The following is a 6,090-nucleotide window of genomic DNA, read 5'->3' as shown; positions in this document are numbered from 1 at the left end:
AAGCCGACTTGCTTAAATTTAATTAAATGACTTCCGCTTCTTTCCACATACGTCAGGAGGCCCAATTACCTGAGGACGGAGCTCACACACAGCATACAGCAGATCCGCACACAGTAGAAAAAGAGAAGAAGACACAAACACTGGCTGCACAGGGAAAGGCAAAGGCATTTTCTTCCAGAGGTGTGGGGGCTTTACCTGATACAGTGAGTCAGTAGCCCTTTAGGGGTGTTTATAAGAGGGCCTGTGGCTGGCTTCAGTTTTTGCAACTGAACACGTGACACCAGCGATGTTTGTTCGACTTCGAAGTTAAGTAGCCTACAATGTTTTTTCAGTTCCTTCTTTAAATGTTAGAGTTCTAACCTAATCTTTGTGTGTCTCTATAAATATATACATACATATATATATACAATATACAGAAATAAAAGTGAGAAAGGTGTACGTCAGTGTTCGAGCCTCACGGTCTTATGTCGTGAAATTGCATGGTATGTCCACCAGGGAGCAGCAGAGATCTACATTACAGACCTGATACCACTATCGCAGCAGCCACAGAGAGGACAGTTGTTTATTGACCTTTTATTTAACCAATCTAATTTTTGCTTGTTCATAAAAAGCAAACAGAGCTGACTGTTGCAGAGTTTCCAGCAGAAAACCATAGCGACTGTTGGGAATATTGATTGCATTTTTGTTTTTGCACTTTAATTATAGTGTGTGTTATATATTTTTATAGAAAAAAAACAGGATTGGATAAATGAGAAGTAGTGGTGTCAGTTTGGTTTTTCAGAGGTTGTGGTCTTCATAGTTCACCTGCCATCTCCTTTTGTCGGCCTCTTTTCTTCTCCTCTGCAGCTCTTTCCATCATCTCCTGATGTATTAGTCCAGGGCTGCTTCTGGATGATCCATAAACCGTTTAACAGCCTTTCTTAAGTTAAATCGGGGTAATCTTATTCCTTATCCACACACATACACACACACTCTCAGTGATGCCGCAGAGCATGTTAAAGTGTGGTGATGGTGTCTGCAGCCCATCCACAGGCCCATTCTCCTGGGTCTTTATGATGCTAATGTACTTCCAGGTCTAATAAATCCCTGTAGAGCTGCAAAGAGTAGATCTTATGGCTCACTCTGATCGCCACCTTTTTGCCCGTCTCCCCTCCCTCTCCAACACACACAGGCTTGCACTGCTATTAGCGCTGTAGAAATGCCTGCCTTGCACTTCCACAGATACTTGGGTGGCTGTTTAGTGAGAGGAAGAGAGTGGAGGGGTCGAGACAAATCAAACATGAAGCTGTAATTTAAGAGATGTTGGCACAGGGATGCAGTGTTTGGCCCTGGCATCGTGTAAGGGGAGGTACATTGAGAAATACATATAGCCTCTTTTTCTGATGGACGAGCCGTTTTGAAGTTGGTTTGGCGTATACCTTGAGAAAAGACAGAAAAATTAAATCCCCCCCTTTTTTTACAACGAGCAGTGAACACAGCACAGAGCTGAGGATAGATCCTTGGCTGGACTGCAGCTAAATGAAACTTCATGCTCATCGTTCTTCCTCCTCACCTCAATGTCTCTACATGCTGTCTCCTCCCTCCACGCTCCTCTTCTAGCTGCTGGGCTTGCTGTGTGTGTGCGTGGGGGTGTGAGAGAGAGTGTGTGTGCGAGTCCTCCTTACATCCCAGGGGAGCAGTGTGTCACTCAGCTTGAAGCCCGCGGAAGAGAGGTGAAAGGGGGCTGATTGAGCTAATTTAGCCCCTGGATGGGAGAGCAGGAAAGGCCTCACCCTCTGCTAATAGACAGACATCAAAATGGAGATGAGAGGGAGGGGAGGATGTGGAAGAAGAGAGGAGGGAGGGCGGACTATAAAACTGAGACGACTTTTTGATGGATTTATCTCTTTTTGTCCAAGGCAATGTGCAGAAAACTTTTATGAACACTGAGTGACATTGTGAAGTTGGTAAAGGTTTATGTGTGTTGCCTGAATTAAAACCTGCTGATATTACTTATTGATCCATCCTCCTCCATTAAGATGCCCTCAATCACTGTCTACTTTATGATCTCTCCTGCCCGGGACACACACCGTACATTCTGCTCCTGACAGGCAGACTGCAGCTCACACCAAAAAATACTACTAAGATGGAAATGGGAGACACTTTTTATAGCTTTTGTAGGCATAGATAGTGTGGCCTGCTATCAAAAAGCCTCTAATGAAGATGGCACAGTGACACAACATTGATTCTAGAGCCATAATTCAGGTTGTCCCTAAAGTTTTTGAGGCACCTTTGAAACTCTACTTTCATTTTTATGTGCAAAGCTCTTTAAGTTTTTTACCAAAACGTGTGGTGTTATCATACGTAGGCTGTCTCTGGAAGGTAAAATCCAAGAGCTTACAAATGCTACTGCTCCTTCCTTTTCTCTTTTTCTCTACACACTCCCTGACTAACTTGGTCTCGCCACGCACGGCCTTGTCCTTCTTCATTCCCACTTCTCCTGCCCCTCTTTATCCCGCCGCTCCTTTGTCCATCTTCCTCTACATATTTAATACTCTTCGCTGACTCCTCTCAACCCCTCGTGCCTCTATTCCTGAAAGAAAAGGAGCTCAAATTGGCTGGAGAGATGAATAATGTCCCTGCCATTAACAGTGGCATGGACGGATCAGTCTTTTCATGTGTGTGGAGGTGAAGAGATGAGCTGCAGGAGAGAGAAGTGAGGAGCGGGTGGAGGTGCTGGTGGGCTTGTGGTCTTTATTCGAAGTTTTACCCTGCAGTGAAGGAAGAGGCAGAAAGAAAAAGTAGTAACTTGTATTTTGCAGAGAGAAGGGTGGTTGTTGTGGTGAGACTGGTTCGTGTCCATATTTTCTTTTAATATAAATGATTAATCTATGATGAGATGATCTTTTAACTCTGTTTAAAAATATCAGTTGTAAAAAAAAAAAAAAAAAGACATTTTGTGAAAGCTATAATTATGATCAACCAGAGCCCGACAGATACCATGCTACACTTTATAGAGGATATTCAATTTTACACCAAAATGAAGTCCATGTATTGTAGAATTCTTACACTAATTTGTCCCAAGATGCTGTAAAAGACTGTCTTTTTCTCTTCTTTGTAGCCAGTAGGGGGAGTGAGTGGTCCACAACACAGTTCAGTTCAGGCAGGAGCCGAACACGGCCTGACAGACACCTCTCAGCTCTGAAATGAATATGATGTTTGGAATGTCATCCGCTGACTGAAAGAACATCTGGTGAAACCTTTGTGTGAAATTAAGACATGCTGTTGTCTCACATACTCACTAGAAGGCCATCCAGGAAGGTAGTTGGGGAAACCCGTTTGAACGATCAGCAATTGAACACAAATATGTTGATGTTGGGTTTGGTTGAAGAGCTGCTAAATTAAGCGTATCATTATTGAGATAAATAGTGTGTCTGACACAGACTCTGACACATTTTGAAGGTTAACCACTCCACCCTTTTTTCCCCCCAACAGTTGAATATGACAGTGACGACTCCTGTATCATGTCTTCGTTCTAGTTAAAAAAAATAAAAATCTTTAGCAGGATCTCAAACGATGGACGATATTAGCGTCCTTGAGGGATAAAAAAGATGATTAGTTACAAGCTTAATAGTCTGGTTGACAGGATTCAATCTAACCTAAGCTCTTATTTGTTCTTTTGCTGTGTTTGTTTCTCTATCTGCCAATCCATCCACTCATCCATTCATCCATCCATCTTGCAAATCCTCTCCCGTTTGGTTGTTGTGAGTAAGAGGCTGTTTCCATGAACTTAGTATCTGAAGGTTGCAAAAGATTGGACCTTTTTTTTCCCTGTCTCTATACCTCCCGCACAGATTATACAGCCTACAGCTTTTATCACATGTATGCCCTTCTTCAAGCTTCTTTTTATTCTCATCCTCCCGTCTCCCGCCTTTCAGAGAGACCTGAAGATAACGGCACGCCACATGACGCCATTGTCCTCCCTCTCTCTTTCGTAGGTGGAGATTTAAAGTTCTGTTTTAAAACCGCCACTGTTCCAATCCTACTTAACCCCCCTCCCCCCTCCTTCCCCTCTTCCTCCTCTTGTCTCCCCCCCTTCCTCCTGAGTATACTACCTAACCCTTCTGAACTTCAGTCAGAGTTACTGAAGACCCAGAGTACACTGGGGAGTCAGCTACACCGCTGAGAGAGAGACAGAGATAGACGGAGACTTAGCTGCCTGCTATTCTACCACTCTCTCTGGTAATAAGAAAAGTTTCTGTTCTTTTCTGTGTTACAGCGGGGAGATAAAACTAGGGATCACTAACACTCACACGCACTCTTACACACACATACAGCCGCAAGACACAAAATGGAGGCACAGTATGGTTGAGTTGCACTCTCTCTCACACACACACACACACACACACACACACAGGTTGGCGTATGACAGTTTTTGTTTTTCTACCGAGAACCAAAAGAAATGCAGAAGAGAAAGAGAAACAAGTTTAGTCTGTAAACGGCTCGAAAACCTGATTCGAATTAGAGGGCGATTTCCACAAAGGTCAATGTATTCAGCTGATATCCTGAGAGGGAGGAAATTTAATACCCCTTTTTGGTTGAATTAATTAATTATAATATTAGGCTAGCTCTAGGGGCCCTTTTCTTCAGTGATTAAGTGAGCACATATCTTTAAAAGACTGTGTTGGTCTCTGGGGCCCTGGGCTTCTGAACCTTGGGGTGAAACAGAGAGAGATGTATTATACATGAGAGGACGGAGAAACACAGACCAGTCTGCTCACCTCCACAGTAAGACACGCCGCGTTCCTTATTTAGACCTTCAGTAGCACTTGTCTTTCTTTGCAGAGGTACTTCTCCATCGGCCCTCTGGGCTCCTCCGGTTGCCTCGGTGTTCAGTGCAGTGTGGCTTCGGCTTAAATGTCTCAGAAAAACAGGTGACGACTCTGCTGCCTGCAACTTAAGCAGCGAGTCTGTAATTGCACAGATGCCAAAATAATAATAATAATTACAAATAAATAATTGAAAATATCCGCAGCACATTATATTCAGCTACGAGAAGGAGAAGTACTCATCATGCAGATTGTTCCCCTTTGCTCTTGAATTATTGATGCATTCACCTGTAAGCAGCATATTAAAGATACAGGTCACTAAGGTGACGCTTAGAGGAAATACATGCTACTGGGCAAATGTATTATAAAATGTTGCACTTTATATTTGCAGTTTGTTCCTTATAGTCTAATCATTTATCTGTATTAGTCAAACTTTTAAATGTATCACAATACAACTCATGGCTGATAGGTGGATTTACTGCAGGCTATATTTTTATGATACTAATCCAAAAAAAGCACATTAACCTCACCAGCAGTAATATTTGAAATGAAAGTGTCTCATGATTTTACAGTTGTAGATTCTTCCTTGTATATGTGTCCTGCTTGGACAGCACGTTTCCCTGTGCTGACCCACTGAGTGACGGGTCTTTGACATCAAGTCTAAATCATGGTTGTTCCCCTCTCTAGGAGAGGTTGATGATGGAGACAAAGAGGAAGGGCAGTGACGACAAGAGGGTGATGATGGGGTGACAGATACAGAGGTGTGTGTGTGTGTGTGTGTGTGTGTGTGTGTAGTAAAAGAACAAATATATGTAAAAACTATGACTGTGGCTGCATTCACCTCCACCCAAAGGTGATGTGGTACAAAGCCAACGAGTGCTCAGGACCAACACTCCACCTACACCTACACACATGTACTACACACACACACACACACACACACACACACACACACACACACACACACACACACACACACACACACACACACACACACTACAACCGTAGGCATCCTGCCCCCACTTCTTGACCCCACTAAACATTCACGTACAATTAATTATTCCTTCCTGATCTAACGAACGCAGTGCACTGATTGGACACCCTGAGGGTCCAAGGGCACTATTTTAAAAACACTTTCTGGTCATGAATTTTAATCACTTCAAATGTATTGATAAATTATTAATTAAGTGACTTTAAGTGATGCCAGGTGGGCATAATTTCAGACGGAGTAATAAAATGCTTTTGGGGGTGAAGTGCTGTGATGTGAAAGCAGAGCGGAGCA

The sequence above is a fragment of the Parambassis ranga genome, chromosome 5 (genome assembly GCF_900634625.1).
Source record: "Parambassis ranga chromosome 5, fParRan2.1, whole genome shotgun sequence".
Classification (NCBI taxonomy): Eukaryota; Metazoa; Chordata; class Actinopteri; family Ambassidae; genus Parambassis; species Parambassis ranga.
Note: the sequence above shows the minus strand (reverse complement) of the source record.